The sequence below is a fragment of the Chenopodium quinoa genome, unplaced genomic scaffold, assembly GCF_001683475.1.
Source record: "Chenopodium quinoa cultivar QQ74 unplaced genomic scaffold, ASM168347v1, whole genome shotgun sequence".
In the NCBI taxonomy this organism is placed as follows: Eukaryota; Viridiplantae; Streptophyta; class Magnoliopsida; order Caryophyllales; family Amaranthaceae; genus Chenopodium; species Chenopodium quinoa.
Window position 1 is genome coordinate 10,623,256 of NW_018743331.1, and position 23,809 is coordinate 10,647,064.

At 38.2% G+C, this 23,809-nt stretch overlaps 1 long non-coding RNA gene and 1 pseudogene across 2 annotated transcripts; one reads left to right on the forward strand and one right to left on the reverse strand.

Annotated features, from left to right (window-relative positions):
- LOC110737636 overlaps positions 1 to 23,809 on the reverse strand; it is a 73,173-nt pseudogene that overhangs the window by 42,859 nt on the left and 6,505 nt on the right.
- On the forward strand, positions 7,092 to 12,320 carry LOC110737925. Of its 2 annotated transcripts, none has more exons than XR_002514519.1 (2): positions 7,092 to 7,191; positions 8,339 to 12,320. It is a non-coding gene; the product is annotated as an uncharacterized LOC110737925 (long non-coding RNA). The 2 variants fall into 2 exon arrangements; XR_002514518.1 differs by having other exon boundaries at positions 7,106 to 7,191; positions 8,314 to 12,320.

The window sequence follows — 23,809 nt, forward strand, 5'->3', positions numbered from 1 at the left end:
GGCTTGTGCCCAACTCAACCGGCAATTAACAAGTTTTACCATAGACCAAACGGTAGGGAGATGTGCCAATGGGGGTTTTATATGCCTGTCCTCAAGGCCCATAGTGTGTCATCAAACTTAAGGGACCAATCTTTCCTTAATTTGTTTTCCATTCTCTCTAGAAGATTCTTGATCTCTCTATTTGACACTTCCACTTGCCCTTGAGTTTAAGGATGATAAGGCAAACCAACCTTGTGATAGACTCCATACTTCTTGAGAAGAGCTTCAAGTTGCTTCTTGGCAAAGTGAGAACCACCATCACTAATTAGTACCCTTGGGACCCCAAACCTTGAAAAAATTATTTTCTTGAAAAGCTTGAGCACAACCTTATGATCATTGGTGGGGGAAGGAATAGCTTCAATCCACTTAGTGACATAGTCCACCGCCACCAAAAATTACAAATTCCCACATGAATATACGTAAGGCCCCATAAAGTCTACACCCCATACATCAAAAGGCTCAACCTCCAAGATGTTTTGTTGAGGCATTTCATCTCTTTTGGTGATTCCACCACTTTTTTGGCACCTATCACATCTAGAAACAAACTTGATTGTGAGCATCTTTATGCATTGTTGGCCACCATGGGAGAGACTGAGAGATTTTTGCCACCGTCTTGTCAACTCCACGATGTCCACCACATGGTAACAAGTGGCAATGCTCAAGAACTCCTTCAATTTCAAGATCTGGAACACATTTCTGAAAAAGGCCATCTCTGCATTGTTTGAACAAGTAAGGATCATTCCAAAAGTATCTCCTCTTTCCTTGAAGAACCTTTTCTTTTGTTGGGAGGAGAACTCCAGGGGAATGACTCTACAAGCAAGGTAGTTGGCGATGTCCGCATACCAAGGGCTAGATGTTGAAGCTATAGCCATAAGAGTCTCAATTCCCATCTCCTCATTAATGGGTACATCATCCTTGTTCTCAAAGAGGAGCCTAGACTAGTGATCCGCCACATAATTTTCCGCTCCTTTCTTATCTCTCATCTCCATGTCAAAATCTTGAAGCAAAAGAACTTACATCGCACATGAGGCGTGGCTTTTCATACTTCTTACTCATGAGATAACGAACCGCTACATGATCCGTGTACACAATGACCAAGATAGGACCTAAACTTGTATATAGCAAAAACAACCGCAAGCATCTCCTTCTCCGTTGTTATGTAATTCTTATGGGCTTCATCAAGAGTTCTCCTTCCATAGTAGATGACATAATCCATCTTTCCTTTGACCAAGGACCGCACCTACTCCAAAATCACTTACATCGCACATTAGTTCAAATGGCAAGCTCCCATTTGGAGCTTGCACAATGGGAGAGGAAATGAGAGCTTCCTTGAGCTTATGAAATGCCTCAAGGCAAGCCTCATTAAAGCTGAATTCAATATCTTTCTTAAGTACTCGGTTAATGGTTTAGCGATTGTTGAAAAATCTTTGATAAATCTCCGGTAAAAACCGGCATGCCCAAGGAAAGCTCTTAATCCCGTGATAGAAGTAGGAGGGGGCAACTTTGCAATCACCAAAAATTTGGCCGGATCAACATCAATTCCCTTCTTGGACACTTTATGGCCTAGGACAATTCCCTCCTCAACCATAAAGTGACACTTTTCCCAATTTAAAACCAAACTTGTCTCTTAACACCTTTTCAAAACTCTTTCAAGATTGTCGAGACAAGTGTCAAAACCGAGCCACCAGCACTAAAATCATCCATAAAAAATTCAATCTCATTCTCAAGCATCTTGGAGATGATAGAGGTCACGCATCTTTGGAAAGTATATGGGGCATTGCATAATCCGAAGGGCATCCTACGGTATGCAAATGTCCCATATGGACATGTAAATGTCGTTTTCTCTTGATCTTTGGGGTGGATAGGGATTTTAAGGAATATGAAATATCCATCCAAAAAACAAAAACAAAAAAAAGCATGGTGAGAAAGTCTTTCCAACATTTGGTCCATGAAGGGGAGAGGAAAATGGTCTTTCTTTGTGTTCTTATTCAATCTCTTATAGTCAATGCGCATTCTCCATCCAGTCACCGTCTGGGTGGAGATGTCCTCTCCTCTTCTCCCGAGATGATGGTCATTCCATCTTTCATTAGAACCACGTGAACCGGGATAACCCACTTACTATCGGAGATAGCATAAATAATGCCCGCTTCACGTAATTTCAAGATTTCTTTCTTGACAACCTCTTGGAGGTTGGGGTTCAATCTCCTTTGAGGCTCTAGTGAGGTCGATTGATCATCCTCAAGATGGATTCGATGCATACACAAGGAGGGTATAATACCCTTAATATCATCAATGCTATGCCCTATCACATCTTTATATTTTCTCAAAACAACAAGCAATTTTTTCCAAATCAAGACCATTTAGGGTAGCATTGACAATAATAGGATATTCCCCTTCATTACCAAGATAAGAATTTTTTAAAGAGGGGGTAAGGGGTTTTAGCTCTACCTTGGGAGGAGGCTTAGAACTCTCCTCTAATTTCTCCTCCTTTTGCTCAAGCACAACCTCTTGTTGTTGAACAACCTCATCCTCTTTGGGAGCTTCTTCCATGGCCATGACTTGCTCCTTAGCTTCTAGTGAGTGGTATTATTCCTTACATGTAAGAGCTTCAACCATAGCATCACGAGGCTTCATCATTATCCTTCCCAAGAGATCCAACTCTTCATTTACAACATCCACTCTATAACATTTCGCAACCATGGGGTCTTGAGAAACTTAGAGAACTCAAATACAATCTTCTCATGAGCTACTTCACATGTGATGGTGTTGTTTTTACAACTAATGTTTCCCCCAAAGTTTTAAGAGCATCATGACCCAAGATCAAAGGAGTGTTAACATCTTCCTCCATATCGATCACTACAAAGTCACAAAGCACGTAGATGTGCCCCACATGGATGGGAACATCCTCAAGCTTACCACAAGGTAGTTTCACCGAACAATCGGCCAATTGGATTGTTTTCCTTGTAGGGATCATCTCAATGTTAAGTTTTTGAGCAATATATAGAGGGATCAAACTAACACTTGCTCCAAGATCGGCTAAGGCACCCCTAGTTTCCATGTTTCTAATTTTGACCGGCAAGGTGAAGCTTCCCGGATCTTTTTCCTTCTTGGGCATCTTATGTTAAACAAGTTCACTCACTTGATGGGGAAGAGTGATGAGCTCATCATTGAGCTTCCTCTTGTTGGTGAGAAATTCTTTGAGGAATTTGGAGTATGAAGGCATTTATGTGACAACTTCAAGGAAAGGGAGATTGGTATGCAAACTCTTCATCACATCAACAAACTTTGCAAAAAAAAATTTTAATTTCCTCTCCGCAAGCCGGCCGGGAAATGGGACCGGTCCTTTAAGATTCCTAGCTTCACTAGAAGTTGAAGTTGTCTTCTTTTCTTTAAGCTTCCTCTTCTCCACACTCTCTTTTTTGTCAACAACTTTTTCTTCCTCAACTCTCTTATCCTGACTCACACTCTCTTCTCCTCCCTTCTTTTCCTCACTAACCTTCTCTTTGGACCTTCATACGATGTTCCCGATCTCAATGTGATTGCCTTACAAGAGTCGGGTTTCATGTTGTGAGATGGGTTAGGTTGTGGTTGCTCGGGTAGAGTAGAAGGTGAATTGAAGGATACTCTTTCAGCCAATTGGGCTAATTGAGAGTCCATCATCTTGCTATAGGCCTTGACCTCTTACATTTGTTGAATTTGGGTTTGGAGTTGTTGGCCAAAGTTTTGTAGTTGTTGGTTCATGGCTTGGTGGAGTTAGGTTTGTGTTAGATCCACTTGAGGTGCTTGATCTTGATTTATTTGAGAAACTTGGTTTTGATTGTTGTACTGGTTTTGGTTGTTGTATTGGTTGTTTCTAGGGTAGTTTCCTCTTGGGTTATGGTTTTGAGGTGGAGATAGGTTTTGGTATTAAGGGTTGGAATTGTAAGATGGTTCAGCTTGTTGATTTCATTCTTGGGGTTGAGGTGCAAATCCAGGAGGTGGTTGTTTCCATGCTACTCCACCTCTATTTCCCTTAAATCCATCTTGCCTTGTGTTATATGCCGCCATATGCTCGGGGCTCAACCCTCCACAATAAGAAGTATTGTGGTTTGTACCACCACAATTTTGACAAGAGAAAGAATGGACTTGTGAGGAGCTTGTCCTACTATTAACACTCGTGTTCAACTTGGCAAGCCCTTTTGTCAAAAGCTCAATTTGATGTTGCAATTGGTCAACCTTCTCTAATTCATACATCCCACCTTTCTTAGGTGTGTTCCTCCTTTTACCACCCCAAGAGTAATTCTTAGTTACATCTTCAATTATCACTGCAACTTCATTTTGGGGTATCTTGATCAATTGTCCACCCGCCCCCGCATCCAAGTTAGCTCTAGACATAAGTTCCAAACCATCATAGAAGAATTGCATGAGCAAGCTTTGATTGTATTCATGGTGAGGACATGCTTGTACCAACTCTTTGAACCTTTACCAAGCTTCACTAAGGCTCTTATCCGCTTCTTGTTTAAATGATGTAATTTTCCTCCTCATTTCGACGGTCTTCTCCTCGGATATGAACCTCTTCAAGAATGCCTTGACTATCTCCCTCCATACTGTGAGAGAATTTGGCTTGACTTGCTTAAGCCACTTCTTGGCCCTACCCGAAAGAGATTGTTGAAATAAGTGCATACGGATGTACTCTTGAGAAACTTGATTAGTTTGAATCATGGCACAAAGCTCAAGAAATCTATAAAGGTGCGCTATGGGATCTTCACTTTGAGAACCTGAGAATCGCTCTGCTTGTAGCATCCTTGTGTATTGAGGATGGATTGTGAAATTGGCATCCGTGACGAGTAACAAGATACCACCCGTGAGCTCATAGTCCTCCGGGTTTCCAAACTCACGAAAAAAAACTTCCTCTTCTAGTTCCGCCATTGCCTCGCTCTGAGAACTTGAAGACCAAAAATCACTCTCACTCTCAATAATACCACCAAGACTCCGGGACTCTTCTTGGTATAGCCTTCGGATTTGTCTTAATGTACGGTCGATTTCGTGATCAATGTAATGTGTAGGTGATCCTTGAGACCTCATTTGCATTCACCAAAGCTAAGCAAACAATTAGCAATGACTAGGAAGAGAGTAAATGAACAAAAGTAGAAGCAATAAATCCAATAATATCACAAGAAAGGTGCAAAACTAGTCGTTTCCCCGGCAACGGCGCCAAAAATTTGATGGCAGGATAATAGGTTGCCAACTACTATACTAGATCAAATCATACAAATTATAAACCTACACTTCCATTACCTAGATAGTGATAAGCAAGGGTCGAACCACAAAGGAAACGGGAGAATTGCACGATTAAGGTGAAATCAAGAATCTATTGCAAGGTAAAGAGGAGTAGTTCGAATTTTTGTTGTATTCTATGAGGAATTAAAGCTACCACAATTAATAAAAGCATCTAAATGAAATGAAATCAAACTAAATGAACAAAAACAATGTTGAAACACTAGATTAGAGAAATACGATCAGATCACTAGAGAGAGGGAGTTCCAATCATAATCAACTAAGGGGAACAATGAAGATTAACATGGATAAATGCCAAGGAATACAAATTCTACCCAAATAATTCATTCTCACGCAATTATTCAAGCAAGTCGATGAAATAGATCAACACTAAACTAGATCATTCTCATGCATCCAATTTAGAAATCAAGCAATGGAATTAAAGGTGCACAACAATAATTCCAAGAAATTTGAGCACAAAATCATCAACTCAAAGCAATCAATCATCAACATTATCCAAGCTAATCATGATCTTCACCCCCTTCCCTAGCTAGAAATCTAAGCTAAAGAAGAGCAATTAGCCATCAAAACTACACTAAGTATGAATTCAATCTTAACCAAACAAAACATGATTCTAATTCAAAGAAAATCAATTAAACAAGTAAAATAAAAAAAGTAGATGAAAATCAACACAATCAAAAGCAATAAAAAAAAAAGGAAAGGAAAGAGATAAGGGGTTGCTAATATGAAGCTTGATTGATGAAGAAAACATGAAATACTTGAATTAGATTGAAGGAAAACTTGAAGAAATCTTACAATGATGAAGCTTGATGATAAAAACCACTTTTTCTCTCTAAAAATCTCTATTGTTTCTCTCACTACAAAGTTCTAGTAATAACTGAAAAAATAAGATAATTCAAAAATTCAATAAAAAGTCTATTTATAGTGCTTAAGAAATCCGAAATAACGAACTAAGTTGCGCCATCTCTAGCTACACCGCGCCCTCTTTCATCTGGGTACAAACAAGAAGACCTCAAGGATTGCGCCCGTGGCCTGGAACACTGCCCCCACGGTGGCTGATGGAGAGGCCTCTCTCCACTAAGAGAGGTCGCAGTGCAGGAACAGGGGAGAGCCTGAATTCAGAGAGACCGCGCCCGCAGTGTCTAGTGTTGCGCCCGCGGTGCTTAGTGGAGATCCCTCTCTCCAGGCGCGGCCAGCCTTCTACAGGAACATCGGATGTTTTTCCCAAAGTTGAGCTCTGCGCCCGCGGTTGGTTGGAGTGTTGCGCGCCCTCTCCAATGTGCCTTCTCTCGTTCTCCATGGCCAACAAAGCTAGTCTTCTTCCTTCCAAAAGCACTAAATATCTACAAAACAAAGATAAAGATGCTAGAAAACACAAGAAGAGACAAAAGAAGAAGAAAAACACAAAAGGAAGCAAATATAACCGAAATAAGAGTAAAATGACTAGAGAAGGCACAAACAAATGACAAATGAGGGTAAATCGTCCCTAAAGAGGGGAGAAATAGTGACATAAGTGCCACTCATCATCGAGCAAGAGTAAATCAAATATGAAATTGGAATGTTATTGGAGCCGTATAATTTTGGAGAAGAAGATTTGGGTCTTTTGGATATCAATTTTGGTAATTAGTATCGTTGATATTTTCTTAGTATCAAAATATGATATTATTGCAGTAATTGGGTATATTTTGGAGGAGTATATAGAAGAAAATCAAATTGTTTTTTGAGGGGGCTTTTGGCTGGCTGATACCTTCTACAACTTTTGGGAGCTTCGTCTGAATTTTGCGGGTAGCAGCAGAACCATATAGCAGCGAATTAATTAAGGGGATTAAGCGACATCATCTCGGGATAGCAGATCCTTGTTATTTCGTGGAATTGGTATACTTTAATTTTCATTTAATTGAAATTTGTAGTAATAGAGGATTTTGTTTTGAATACAAGTGGTAGGATTTGCTAATGATTTTATTCTTAATAATCTCATTCACTTGTCAGATTTGTTAAGTGGGAACAATCGTATACAACTTGTTTCAATTCATGAAGTACTTTCTTCTTGGTTATAAGATCTTTATATTTTTCATTATTGTTATTATAGTTACTAGAATGTCTAGCTAATTCTTTATGGGTAGGGAGATATATTAAGCACTGAATTATATAATTGTAAGAAATGGTTTTGCTGTGATGCCGATATCTTGATCAAATTGATGATCTTTTTTTATCTTATGAACTAGCCAAAGAATATTTTAGATCGGCTATCTTTTGTGTACTTTGCCAGTTTTATTGCTAGAATATTAACTTGCGATCCATAATTGTCCTTGTTAATTTCCCCTAGTAGCAATTAGGTGTTTGATATGTGAGTAGTAAAGCTTGTCCGAATACCTAAGGTTATCAATCCATTAAGTTGCACGAATCCAAGCTTGTGAGATTTGTGGCTTAAATTGACCACTTCCTTGATTTAATGCAGCTAATTAATCGAGTCTAGAGAGCTTGTTCTAGATTATTAATTAGTTAGATAATATTTCGAGAGCTTATTTGGTCTATTTGCAAGTAAGAGAAGTTTCGAATATTAGATTATATTCTTTGGTTAACATTAAGGTGTAGGTGTATATATATTTTCTTATGATTCAATGATCAATTAATACTCCAATGTTATAAAACGTCTCGCGATCCCTATTTTTTTTACCCTTGATTTTAACATCTCTTAGTATAGTTTTATTAGTTTACTATTCCGAAATTATTTTCTAGTTAGTAGTATAGTTAAATAAACCATTTACTCTTTCAAACGAGGGTGTCTAACTTACGTAAGTTATAATTTGATAAATCTAATTCTCTGTGGTATCGACCCTAACTTTCCCTACTACATTTTTAGAGGTTACTATTAGGTTTATTTTTGGTAGACACGCGACAGTCGTACCAAATTTTGGTGTCGTTGCCAGGGAATTGGTGTTTTATTACATTATTTCTTGTGTTTTTACTAATTTTCCTTGCTAACTTGTCATCTAGGTGCTTGTTTTTGTATATGTGACAGAAACCTGAAGCACCAAAGATTGAGAAAATTCGCAGCAAGGAACCAGGGACTTATAATTCATCCTTTCTCTCCTTTTTCTACGTTTCACGTGGCTAAAAGCACTCGTGCTCAGATACTAGAGCAAGCTCGCCATATTCCATTGCCTCTAAGTGAAAGCTTATCATCAGAATAAGAAACGGAAGATATTTTCAAGATGGTTAACCGTACATTGAAGCATCTTGTTGTTCCTACATTTGATCCGAACTTACTCTGCATACTGGCCAATGAGACAAAATGTGAGATTAAGCCTGGTCTGATTAAAGCATTACCCACATTTTTAGGCTTCCGTAATACTAGCTCTTTGGGTTCGGTTTACATGAACGAGGCGAACAGGTTTTTGAAGGAATTTCACATGGCATGTGCAGTGATAAAACCTGCTGGTGTCACCCTAGACCAACTCATGTTAAAGGCATTTCCTTTTGCCTTGACTGATGCTGCTAAGGAATGGTTGTTTGGTTTACCTTCAGGAACCATAACAACCTAGACGCATATGCAAGAGAAATTCATAGAAAAATATTTTCCAGCATCTTTGGCAGCTAATATTAGAAAAGAAATATGTGGGATTCGATAGGAAAATGTAGAGACACTTCATGAGTATTGGGAGTGTTTCAAGAAGCTTTGTGATAGTTGTCCTAATCATCAAATCAGTGAGCAATTATTAGTACAGTATTTTTATGAAGGCCTCATAGATCCGGATAGGAACTTAATTGATGCTGCAAGTGGGGGAGCCTTGGTTGATAAGACACCCACGGAAGCAAAGAAACTGATAGAAAACATAGCTGCAAATTCTCAGTATCAAGGAGGTTAAAATATCAAATCCACTTTTGTACGTCAAGTAAATGAAGTGACGAGTTCTAACCTCAAGCAACAAGTAGCCAATCTTACTTCCTTGGTGGAGCGAGTGATGATCGAAAAAGGGCAAGAAAAAGCATGTGGTATTTGTTCAACAATAGGACATCATACTGATATGTGTTCTACTATGCAAGAGGAACAAGAGAATTCCGTTGGTGGTGTTCACGAGCCGCAAAAGCGATATGACCCTTTCTCTTAAACATACAATCCTAGGTGGAAAGATCACCCAAATCTGAGATATGGGAACAATAGACGGCAAGGAGGAAGCTCCAACTTCAAACCACCAGCCTTCTAACAGCAGCAAACATCCATTCCACCACCTAGTTTCACTCATTTTCAACCGCAATATCAACCAAGACCTCAAGGCCAGCAAGTTTTATCTCAATAACCACAATCTAGTGGCATGTCTCTAGAAGACATTGTTAAGACAATGGCCAACAACACTGTGCAATTTCAGCAAGAAACGAGAAGTGGGCTGAAGAACATAGAAAATCAAGTTTCTCAACTAGTGCCTAGCCAACCGGAGAGAAACTCTAAGGAGAATGCAAGTGCTATTTCACTTAGAAGTGGCAAGCAACTAGAGGTTCCAGCAATAAGCTAGACTGAAGTGGTGCGACAACAAGAAAAAGAAGAGACAACTGCAGTAGAGAAAGTAGAGCAGCAATCTGAGGTAAGTAATTATGCTTCTACTCATAATAATTCTTTTTCTTCTCCTGTTCCTTTTCCTAGTAGGTTAGAAACTAAAAATAAGAAGCAAGAGTTAGAAAAGGAAGTGTTGGATGTTTTTCGCAAGGTGGAGATAAACATACCTTTACTAGAAGCGATAAGACAAGTGCCACGCTATGCTAAGTTCATGAAGGATTTGTGCACTAACAAGTGGAGATTGAATGGAGATGAAAAGGTCAGCATAAGGGAGAATGTATCTGTTGTCTTATAGAGGAAAATTCCTCCAAATTCCAAGGATCCAGGTATTTTTACTATACCATGTAGAATTGGTAACTCGAGGTATGAGAGGTGTATGTAAAATGTAGGAGCTTCTATTAATGTGATGCCTTTATCTATTTTTTAAGCTCTAAACTTAGGTCCTTTGAATGATACTCGTGTTATCATTCAACTTACTGAACATTCTAATACGTACCCTATAGGGGTGATTGAGGATGTCTTGGTACAAGTAAATAAAAATGTATTTCGTGCTGATTTCTATGTGTTAGATATGCCAAATGATGAATCTCTTAATGCAGCACCGATATTATTAGGGAGACCTTTTATGAAAACATCTAGAACTAATATTGATGTTCATAGTGGGGTTCTAACCATGGACTTTGATGGGGAGGTTATTCGTTTTAATTTATTTAATGCAATGAGATACCCCTCTGATTATGAATTCGTTTCTAAGATAGATATCGTTGATGCATTAACTAAGCAAGTCTATTTTCTTTCTGGTCATGATGCATTAGATGTTGTTTTGACTAAACATGTGGAAAAAGAGCAATACACTGACCTGCAGGAACATTTTAAGCTAGAAGACGAAGTTGAAAAAGCTTTCTTTTCTCTAGAAATAAGCAAGGAAGGTATACTGATCAGTTTATGAGATTGCCTATTAGTTCTAATAGGTTATTGCCTTCCGTTGTGAAGCCACCTGAAGTGGATATAAAGCCACTGCCTGACCATCTGAAGTATGCTTTTTTAGGCAAAAATAACACTTTACCAGTCATAATTGCAAGCAATCTTACTTCAATCCAGGAGGAGAAACTTATTAAGGTGTTGGAGGAACATAAGACAGCTTTGGGGTGGACGGTTGTTGATATAAAAGGGATTAGTCCCTCTATGTGTCAACATAGATACTTATTAGAAGAGAGATCTAAACCAGTGCGGCAAGTGTAAAGGCGACTTAACCCACCAATGATGGAAGTGGTGAAGAAAGAAGTTATGAAACTTCTTGATGTGGGGGTGATATACCCAATTTCTGATAGTTCATGGGTCAATCCTTTACAGGTTGTTCCAAAAAAGTCTGGAGTCACAGTGGTGAAAAATGATAAGGGGGAAATGGTACCCACTCGAGTGCAAAATGGGTGGAGGGTCTGTGTAAATTATAGGAAACTCAATTCTATGACTCGAAAAGATCATTTTCCTTTACCTTTTATCGATCAAATGGTTGAACGTCTTGCTAGGCATGCTTATTACTATTATCTTGACAGGGTTATTCTGGCTATGTGCAGGTACATATAGCTTCGGAAGATCAAGAAAAAACGACCTCAAATGTCCATACGGTACCTTTTCCTACCGTCGCTTGCCTTTTGGATTGTGCAACGCTCCAGCTACTTTTTAGAGATGTATGGTAAGCATTTTTTCAGATTACCTTGAGAAATTCATCGAACTCTTCATTGACGACTTCACTGTACATGGAGACTCCTTTGATAGTAGCTTAGAACATCTTACATTGGTTCTCAAACAATGTCTTGAAACTAACCTTGTGCTCAATTCTGAAAAAATGAAATTTTATGGTTAAATAAAGTATAGTTTTGGGTCATATTGTGTCTTCTGATGGAATAAAAGTTGATAAAGCTAAGATAGACCTTATTTCTTCTTGCCTTATCCTAATTCTGTTCGAGAAGTACGTCCTTTTCTTGGCCATGCAGGGTTTTATCGCATGTTTATTAAAGGATTTTCAAAGATTGCACATCCGTTATGCAGACTTCTTCAAGAAGTGGAGTTTTCATTCGATGAGGCCTATAAGCAAGCATTTAACAAGCTGAAAGAGAAGTTGATCACTGCCCCTGTTCTACAACTTCCTAACTGAGAGCTTCCGTTCAAGCTGATGTGCGATGCTTCCAACTATGCTGTGGGGGTAGTATTAGGCCAGCAAGTTGGAAAGATTCCCCATGCCATCTACTATGCCTCGAGGACTTTGGATGCGGCTAAAGCTAATTATACTACAACTGAAAAAGAACTTTTTGCTATAGTTTTTTATTTAGAAAAATTCAGGTCTTATTTATTGGGTACTAAAATTGTTATGTTTACTGATCATGTAACGCTGAAATTTTTATGGTCAAAGGATGTATCCAAACCTAGGCTAATACGTTGGATTTTATTTCTTCGGTAATTTAATGTTGAAATTAGAGATAAAAAGGGTTCTGACAATAGTGTTGTTGACCATTTAAGCAGGTTAGTTATAGTTGATGAAAGCAAAGCTCCAATCAATGAAGAGTTCCCAAATGAGCAACTTCATGCCTTGAGCTCAGAAATCCCGTGGGACGCAAATCTGGTGAATTTTCTTGTATCTAGGAAGTGTCTAGAAAGTTACACTAAGGCACAAGAGGATCGAATGCAGAGCATAGCAAAGTATTACATATGGGATGACCCATATCTCTAGAAATTTTGTGCTGATCAACTTATCGGAAGGTGCGTAGCTGATTCTGAGTTTCTTCTATACTAACTTTCTGCCATTCGTATGCTTATGGAGGACATTTTGGGCCTAAGAGAACAGCACTGGAAAGCGGATTTTACTGGCCATCCATATTCAAAGATGCAAGCAATATAATGAAATGGGAGGTACAAATCCTCTAAAAGGCAAGTATGGAATTCCAATAAAATCTCTTATCTTCAATGTAATTGAATATAAGAAAGTGATTGGAAGTCTATATGATAAAAACTTGATCAAATGACATTATTCTTCTTCCATTTCATATGGAGTTAAATAGTTAATTAAACTCTAATATGAAAAGTGATTGAATAGGCTTATCAAAATCATGAAAAGTGCTTAAAAAGGTTAAGCAAAGTATCATTTTAAACCTAAGAGAAATGTTCTAAGTGGCCCAAATCGGAAGGGTTTAAGAATATGTGAGGACGACATTAAGGAGCTATAGGCTAAGAAATGCAAGCAAGTTGCTACTTCTAAAACCTAAAACTGCTTATATGCACAAATGTTTCCAATTAAATGTACCAATTCCACTTGATTAGAAAATACCTCATACAGTTAGAAGGTAAGAGAATGGAAATGTTCCAATTAAGAAGCATATTATAGAAATTTATTTAGCATATTACTACTTCTTGGACATGCGATATCATGTTTAGTTCACTAATTGAAGAATGTGGTTGAATGAAAATAAGAAGTTTGGCTAAGAAAAAAGTAAATCTACAAGTTTAAAACCAAATGTTACTACTTCACAAGTAGATTCTACAAGTTTAGAAGCAAAAAGTTGCAACTTTACAAGTAGAAATTACATTTCACCTTACCTAGTAATTGGCTAGAATTAAATAAATGTTATTTATTCTTGCCATCATCAAAACACCAATCAATGTTAGTAATGACTAAGCATTGAAGATTTAAAACATGGAGTAAATGTTATTCTATACTTATTTGAATCAAAGTGTGTTTTTAATAGCTAAATAGGTGAAAAGTTCTATATGGTAGATATAGATAAACCATTTGTATATGTATATAAATTGTCTCTAAAATATCAAATGAAAATGAACATTGCATACGGAAGATCCAAAGTGATAGACTTTCAATATCAATAGATTATGAATCTATCGATATATGTAAATATCATTCTAATTTGACAATTGACAAAGTCATCCTTTAGAGAAATGATGACATGAACTTAAGGTCAAATACATATTAATGTAAGCAAACCTAAGGTTTAATGACTAGAGACAGACAATGAAACTTCATTTGTGAAACGATCACTTGTGCTTAGTTGAAGCATAAGAGTGAAAGTTTTTGAAAAGTGCAATAGGTCCATAATGAAGTTAAGAATAACTTGGCAGAACATTTAAAGTGGTACGATCTTATCGTGGTGGCAAGTATTTGAGCCAAGAATTCAATGATCATCTAAAGGATTATGGAATTCTTTCACAATTAACTCCTCCTGGAACACCGCAATTAAACAGTATCTTAGGAAGGAGAAATCAAACATTGTTAGATATGGTTCGATCCATGATGAACATTGAGATTTCGACTTGACAAGATGATAAATACATTACAATATGATTGTAATGGTGAAAGTTTGAGCCAAGACATTTACTTGGAAAGTATTCAAAGTGTTGCGCTATGATCATAATAATAAAAATTTAAGCCAAGACCTTGATAAACATCCAAGAGTTGTGAAATCGTTTTACAATAAACTCTAAAAAACCTTGTGAAGTGTTTTTGAAAAGAGCTATCAATCTATATGAGATATAATTTGATAATGGATGAAATTACCTATCTTCCAACCATTATTCAAGGGATATACTTTTAAGGTGAGCTACAATACTAAAAAAAAAACTACATACGTCAAATCAAAATGTAGCAGAGGCTTCAGATGTGATATGGATAAGAAAAGTTCTTATAAAGTTTTTCTACAAAGCAAGGAATAAAAGTTTTATTAAATCGCTTAATACACGTTCGATTCCTATATAGAGCATGGGGTACTACTACACAAGTCATACTTAGCACAAAACGTTTGTTGCTCAAATAGATGCCCTTATGGAAAAGATGTCATTTCCAAAAGGTCAAGTGGGAGTAGTGTAAATCTCGAAAGAGTTTCGAGAAAAGCAACAAACAAACATTGTTCAAACCATGGTTGATTCACCCCATGCTAATGTGCCTCTTAAAGAAGGCTAGTAGGAGTACACGAATCTCAAAAAAGTTCGAGAGCCTCGAAGTAGTTCGAGAAGTACTCAAATAAAAGCAATAGTATGAGCATGGTTCACCTCATGTTATAAATGACAACATGCGGTCTCATTAAGTGTAATGAGAATAATAACCATGTGTCAAAGGTAGTACATTCCAAGTGCACATCCTCTATTGTCGTTATTCATTGGAAATTAAACAAAGTTGTTGTATAAGTTTCAATTGTTGCATAAAGACCCACAATAATGACTAGCATATCTAAAACTTAGCCAAAGAAATATAATTTCATATTGACTAAGAGTTCTAAAATATTGATTTCGGAACATAATGATTATGCAGGTAATAAAGATGATTTGACAAGTTAAAACTCCAAATGGTTTAAAACCATGGAAATCTGAAATAGATTTTAAGTCTGTAAGCAAGTGTATGACACTTGATTAATTTGTCTAATTGGGTAAGACCCATTATAAGCGAAACAGACAAGAAAGAAAAATGTTTTCTAAGCAAAGCAAAGACTTTTGTTAGAGGATTTAACTAATTCATAGTATGACTATGATAAAACCTTTACATTAGTCATATTGCCAAGATCGATTTATTAAAGATATTTCTAGTGAGTTCTACCTTATGAGATTTAGTATATGGATTTCAAAAACTCTTTCTTGATATTGTTCATGAAAGAAGATTTATATGTGATACAACGAGAGTAGGTTATATTCATGACTCAAGTAATCCCTCTAGCTTGAGAGAGTAGTTGGGTGCCTTAGATGACTTCCCCTAATTTATCCCCAAATTGCTATGTCTTGTATGTTAAATTGTAGTTTGTGAATGACTTAATTGGTGGATACCTTCCCAAGATCCTTTTTTATTATTGTTTGTAGTTTTTCTTCATAACTCATAACCCAAAAAGACTTGACTTAGCTTATCACAAATCGATAATTGTTAGTTCTCCCCTTAGTCCTTGTGGGATCGACCCTTACTTGCCCTTTCTACCCATTAGATAGACCAAGTTAGGTTTTTATCTTTGGTAGGCTTGACGACGGCCTATCACTTGTGATGCTGGAGTGTTCATTAAACCTACTGGTTATAGGGAAATATGACCTGTTTAGTGGAATTTATGGATCTAATCTACTTTTTGGATATATTTCTTATCTTATAACGTGGCATAGGTGAATAAAAGTGATCCTTGTGTCTTAATTTTACAATTGATGGTTGAAGATGAAGCATGGGAAAAGGATGAGAAAGAAAAGCTTTTATTTGGTAAAATAATGTAATACTCAAATTCAATAAGCTATATATTCTTCATTACAAGTGTTTCGGGGTTTTTTTTTTTATGTCCTGTGGGATAGTTACAATTCCGGGACTGGGATCCTTGCGCCTGTACCTACAAAGAAACGGAAACTCCGGTTTGTGGGAGCTCCGCCTCCGACAATCAAGTTAGAACGTGTTTTAGGAGTAAAAGGTGCGGCAAGTAAAGGTGATTTGGTTCCTCTAAGGGGAGGAGCGATCAAGGTGTGCAATTAATGCTAAGTCTGGTCTAGCAAGTAGTATGCACGAGGGTTTAGGCTTCTCTTGGTGAGATGATTCTCCTGTTTAATAGAGGCTAATTATCTGTTTATATAGCATCGAATTACGTGCCCAATACTAGGTTTTCTAGCGAAACCTAGGACTGATTGGGTTTGCCTCAGGATTCGGGCCTGTGATGGCCGTTTTCTATGTTGGCGGATTATGTGCCACATGGCGTGGCCTAATTAGTCCATGTTGGACCTCTCAGAGTGTCAAGTGGCGGACGCTAATTGGTCCACGTGGTGGACACGTGGAAGGTCCGGTTTAGTCCATTTGTGATGGGTATTTTTAACCTAAACAACAAGGAATTTTCAGATGATTCAAATTGGAGATGAAAGTAGAGTCCGAGAGCTTTCCAACGATAGCTCATATGCCAAATTTGAGCAAGAAATGAAGAAGTTATGGATGTTGAAGTTGAGTTGTCCAGGCAGTTGCGAGGAGTGCCTGCTCCCTCTATAAGGAGCGCTCGCTCCTCCAAGTGGAACGCCCGCTCCTCACAGTTGAGTGCCCACTCCAAAGGACGTCAATTGAATCTTCAGAATTGAGGAGCGCCCGCTCCCACCCTTTAGATAGGCCGCTCATGAGGCCCTGCTTCGAGCGAACAACTTCATTTATTTTGTGCTTATTTTTGCTATCTTTTTATCTTGGCCTTTCATTTGTAATCCAAGGGGTGTAATTTTTTAAGAACTTTAGGGTTTGTTTGTAAAGCCTTTAAATAGGGCTAAGCTTGCTTTTGGGAACAATTTTTGTCCATGAGGCCCAATAATGGGCTTCTTTCTTTTGTTCAATCCATCACCCTTTTGTGTGACCTTATAGGATCCATTCTATTGAGCTTTGGACTATTTGACTAACCCAAAGATCATTGATCACGTCTAGCAACAGATAATGACGATCCAAAAGAATGAACTTAATTATCTCCATAATTTGATCCATTATATATCTAGTAATTGCACTTGATGAAGACATAAAACCTTCAATCTCCCACTTGTCTGAGACAAGTATGCAATGATCAAATTCCTTAAATCAATATGTGTCGATTTGATAATATGATTTCATCTCGTGTTGAGATCATATTAATATACAAATCATTTCTTGAAATCTGAGTTAGAATTACAAAACAAATGATAACTGAGTAATGCATTTGAGCGCGGCCACGTATTTTCCAAATTCTCCCTCGTCAAGAGGCCATGACACATTTCTTAATTAAATAGGTAGACTCAATCCAATCTTGTGGCAACCAAAGCTCCCATTCAACTTTTGAAGTAACCAGGAAACACCCTTTATAGTCCCCTTTTACGGAATGACATTTTGATGTACCATAGTTAAATCAATCATTGAATGAAATCATTGTTCCACTCATGTTAAAAGAATCCACTAATATATATGGAAGTACTATACTTGAACTTCAAAGTAGGTTAATATATAGTTCGATCATGTATCATTCATGCATATCCATGATTGACCGAGCTTCTTTATGCCCGTATAGCCCATGAAACTGCGCTATCCAATCAATTTTACATGCCAGTCCATTTATTGAAATCATTTATGTCCAATTTAATGATTTCGAACTAAGAACTTAAATAATTTATGAATTTTGTTCACCTGTGGGGTTTCATTCACCAAATCACGTATTTGATGATCCCATCAAATCATAATTATTTTGGACATTTTATTTAATACTAAATCATGATTAAATAATATTAAAACTTTGTTTCAATTGATAAACATAGGGAAACATGACTGATGATTTTGCAATTGTGACTCCCTAGCACACAATAAAAAAACATCCACCATCTTGTTATTTCAAATGAACCTTTTGTATCTTTAGGGTTTTGAAATAGTTAAGTTGATACAATTCATGAGACATTCTCATAAACATGAATCTTACAACTTCTATATTTTATAATAATATTCATCTCCATACACTAAGAATCGTCCTTCATCCTTCAGCAAGGAATTTAGGAATTTCTAAATTGTATTCCCATGTTGCATTGGTTTTTCGATTGAAATCTATCACCACATTTCCTGAAAACATGTGAATGAAATAGACGAGTACAGTCCATGACATGCATGATGCATCCTTTGCCAAAAGGCACAAGGAGCATCACTCAACCTTTAATTTCATCAGCCTTTTTCAAAGCATTGAATCTTGTTAAGCTATGTGCCATGTTACATGGGATAGAAACTCTTTTCAATATAATGTGAACCTGATAAGAATCTTATCAATATAAGTTTCTTAACTAAGCTCAAATATCCTTCGAGACCTATCTCTTTAGATCTTAATTCTCAACTATACTCATCTTCGTCTTCAAGGTTTTTCGTACAAAATGCATTAGCCACTATTTGACCCTTCAAGAATGGAATAATCACTCTTTGTAAGAGACCAAGAAGACTGTATCCACTAAATATCACAAGACCTTCATTTATGAGAATATCAACCGATTTGATTAACTCGTTAAATTGAAGATTCTAACTCCATGATTCTTACTTTGATCCTTAAATGGACCTCTTATGCATCCTTAGGATTATTGGATTTTCAAAACCATTCTGACGTTACAAAGCATAAGACAAGTGGTAAAGCATAATCACGATGACATAAACATTCCCTTGACTAGAAATTCCTATTCTCATGGCATTTGAAGTCAATTAAGCATAAGGGAGCTAACTCAAGTTCATCTCTCGATCCTTCGTTGAAAAAGCTTAGATAAATAGTTCTAGCAATGCCCACTTACAAGAACTAACAATGAAACCACTTAAGCTCAACTAATTAACATCCCACATTAGCTAAATCAACACATAAAAACAAGTATTTGTGAATTCATCAATGGTTTCAACCATCCCAAGTAAAAGAACTACTCACTGATAGGACGTCGTCAACCTATCAAGAAATAGGACCTAACTCGATCCTACTCAACTAGTAGCAAGGGCAAGAAAGGGTCGAACCCATGAGAGGCGTTGAATCAACCACCAAATGTTATTGTTTAAACAAGCTAGATTAAGTCGGGGGTTTTAAGTTGGTATTACGTCACACTATTCTAATTCAAATCAACTAATTCTAAGAGGTGATTAACAATATTAAGAAGGCCTAGGGCATGGGTTACACCACTAAACTTCATCACGGACCACAAGTAGCATGCATAGAAATGGTGATTTAGGGGATAAATTAGGGGAAGTTATCAAATGCACCCAACTACTCTCTCAAGCTAGAGGGATTACTTGACATCAAAACCATAACCTACTCTCGTGATTATGGGCAAGAAACAAGTGTTAAAACATCCTCACGATAACATGCAAATTCCCTTGACTAGAAATTCCTATTCTCATGGCAAATCAAGTCAATCAAGCATAAGGGAGCTTCCTCAAGTTCATCTCTCGATCCTTCGTTGAGGAAGCTAGATAAATAATTCAAGCAATGGCCAATTACAAGAATTAACAATGAAACCTCTTAAACTCAACTAATTAACACCCCACAATTAACAAATTAGTTCATGCAACAAGTGTTGGTGATTACATTGAGGGTTCACCCCAACCCTAGAAATTAGACTACTCACAATCCATGGAGGTTAAAGCAATTAAAGATTTCAAGGAATTCATGAACAAATTAAAACTAAGAATTAAGTAGAATCTAACAATTAAACATGCAAAGAACAACCAAACAATTAATAAAAAGCAAGAATTAAAGATAGAAGAGAGAAAGAAAGAGTAAGAAAAAATTACTAGAAGCTTCAATAATTGACTAACAATGGTGGAACTTGTCTTCTACAATGATTGGATTGAAAAACCTTCAAAACAAGAACTAAAATCTATGCTAATTTGAGGATTTTTGTGTTTCAAACTAAGAGGAGTATGAAAATCTGGAAAAATTGGGAACCCCTCTAAAATGGTCCAAAGGGGCTATTTATATTACCCCCTAAAATAAGAGGACGGTGAAAACAAGAAACGGGTAAACTGTAGGTCTGCACGGACGTGCTGAAGTTGGCACGTCCGTGCAGACCAAGGCAGAAACTCAGTTTAAGACGACCTGCTGCAGCACGGGCGTGCACCTTTGGCACGTCCGTGCTGCATCATCTGCACGGACGTGCAATATTTGGCACGTCCGTGCAGGCCTTGGCAGAAAGATGGCTTCAGGTCTGCACTCCTGCACGGACGTGCAACATCTTGCACGACCGTGCTGCCTCATAATCACGGAAGCACGTCCGTGCTGCATCATCTGCACGGACGTGCAATATTTGGCACGTCCGTGCAGGCCTTGGCAGAAAGATGGCTTCAAGTCTGCACTCCTGCACGGACGTGCAACATCTTGCACGGCCGTGCAGGGTCTTCTGGGCCCTTTTCTTCGTGTTTTCTTCTACGATGCTCTTGTACTTGGATTCTTTCCATCATTTCCTTGCTTCTAACCTCGGTTTGGTAACCATGGGCTTCATTTGGTCGTCTTTGGACCTAAAATCTCAACAAAAACACTAACAACCCGTGAAGCATAGGATACACAAAAATTGCATAATAATAGGGTAAAAGTGAACCAAAACACAAATTTGTTCAGGTAAACTAGGTTCAAATACGCCCTAAAACCGCATAAAATAGCAAGTTATCAAATCCCCCAATCTAAGCTTTTGCTCGTCCTCGAGCAAACTAGTCATGACAAAACAAATAGAGGGAACTAACTTGTTATAGAAGGTTGAAGCAAAAGTTAAACCAAGAAAGGGTAGGCATACACAATAAACCGAACGATCACTTTTAGCAAAAGTGAGAAGCCGTTTAAACCTACAAGTCGCCTAGTAGGACGAGTCCATCTCTCGTGAGGGTTTCCAAAGAGAATCACCCACAACTCCCACAAAAACAACACACGATTTTTTTTTATAGCCCAAGTCAACTCATCGGGATGTGATTCAAAAGCAAGACAAGTGAACAACTTTCAAGAATTACCAATCATACAAATGTACACATGAGTTGGGGGTAGAGAGGAGAACTAAACAAGGTTGCACTAGGATACTTCCTTTGGCCTTTTACTATTTCATTAGAGCACACCTAGATATTCCAAAGTTGTAACAAGCCCTCTTTCGGTTATAAAATCTCAAAATGCTAGTCCACCTCCCAAAATGCACACCCAAGGCCCCTTAACTACACTCTAACTCGGGAACTTCATAAGAAACAACAATGCAAACAAGGTGTGGGAGGCATCCACGAGTTGACCTCTAAAGAAGAGAATTTTTTTTTTTTTTAGAAGTTTTGGGGTAGTTTTTGTTCTCCCCTTTTTATGCTCTTCTTTTTTTTTTTTTTTTCAATTTTCAATGCCCTCGCCTCTTTTAACTGTGAGCGGCTCTTTCTTTATTGAGAACGTGTGGCTTATTACGCCACTTATTACACACGATACAAGTAGAACCAATTCCCTAATAGAGTTTCATTTCGGGAAGGAAAGGGGACACATCAAGGGCACAAGGGACCACAAATTTATTCAAACATATCCTACTTGAGCAAATTAGACAATATCTTATACTAGGCGTGCAATTGAGCATTCATTGGCTTTCATTTCATATACTCCAATGCAATCAAGATTAATAGACCTCTAAATGACCCCCAACTCGTGCACACACTCTTCTAAAAAAAAACTTTTACTCATCACTCAAGAGTCAAGCAAGCAAAACATATAATCGTCATATGAGTTTCATCCTTGGGCACTTTTTCATCATTTTTCTTTCATTTTTTTCTCTCTTTTTTTCTTTTTTTTTTTTTTTTTTAATTTTTTTTTTATATTTTTTTTTTTAGGCATAAAATAACTATACATCTAAATAAGGGATAGAAGAAGTATTCACAATGCAAGGGATTTGGATTTCAAAGGAAGCAATTTGGATTCAAAGGGTTTGGATGTTAGGGAAATGGGAATAGGGGCATGCAAATCAACATATACATACGAGAACACAGCATGAACCAATGGTAAATGAGAAAATACTCCATTCCCCCCCAAGCTATCATAAACATTGTCCCCAATGTTGAAACAATATAAGCACAAAGAGAAGGGGAAGGAGATACTAACTCATTGGTTCGGGCCCCCTTGGGAGCTCGAACCCCCGGGGTAGAGATGGTGATATACATTGCGGAAGTCGCCCAATTCCGATCGAAGACCTTCAAAGCTTGACCTCATTCCGTCAAAAGAAGTCCTCAAGTCTTCATTTGACTTCCTCATGGTCTCAAACTCGGAATTCATGCGGGCGAAGTTCGCATTCATATTAGCCATCTGCTGCTCGAAGGTGAGGAATGGGTTGCCTTCACCCATGCCCTGACCTTGGTACCCCTCTTGGTACCCTTGTTGGAACTCGTACTGCTGGTGAAATTTTGGTTGTTGCTGAAATTGTTGTTATTGATGATGTTGTTGTTGCTCTTGCTGCTCTTGCCCTTGTTCCTCTCCCTCTTGACCGGGAGCCCAAGGGAAGTCCCTCTCAAAGATCCAGTTCGCCTGATTGTAGATGGCGGTGGCCTCGGGGTCGGGTAAGTAGGCATAGGGGCGCCTACTCACCAACCACAAATAGGGGTGGTTCCCCTCTACATCCGTGAGCCATTTCATGGCTCTCAGCGACTGCATATCCAACTGTGTTGGACCTGGAACAACCTGCTCTTCTGCAAAATCAAGGTTAAGAGCAGCAGCAATTATAGTAATCATACCACCTATGGTGATGTTGCCTGATCCTGTGGCAACATCTTCTAGGTGGTCCATAAACCAAGACCCCACATTTAAACTCGTACTACCCTCACTCAGATGCCATAGAAAGTAAAGCTCTCGAGTAGACACGACCCCTGAAATGTCTCCCCTAGCAAAAACTGTGTTCGCTATGGTACGCTGGGCGATCCTAAAGGCAGGGTGAATAATGGTTGTGGCCTTATCAGTTCTAGGGTTATACCCAAACAGCCCTGTGATTCTTCTCCAAAATTCACCCGCCATATAGTTACGGGGTTGCCTATCCTTAGGCCCCATAGTTCCAGAAACAGGCCACCCGAAAGCTTGGTTAACTCTCGCTACGGACATTCTATGTTGGGCATTCATGAGCTGGAAGGTCATGTAACGGGGGGATCTTGTGGTGTCACGGTGCACACAAAGGGAGGAGAGGAATTCTAGGGTCAGTCTCCTATAGGTTAAGGCATGTAACTCTAGCCAAGAACCTAGGTCGGCTCCCTCGAATAACATTGTGATGTCAGCTCCTACCCCTAAGGCGTCCGCCACCTCACTATCATAGAATTTGGTGGGCTTGACCCGCCTCCTACTGATTTTAAGGAAATTGGCCGAAAAGGCCTGGTCAGCGAAAACTATTCCCATTGTGTCCACTTGCGGTGGATCAACGGGAGGAGGAGGCGATGGGTTCCTAAATCTAAGGGAAGAGGTGTTTCGGGATTGGTTTCTTCTTGGCATG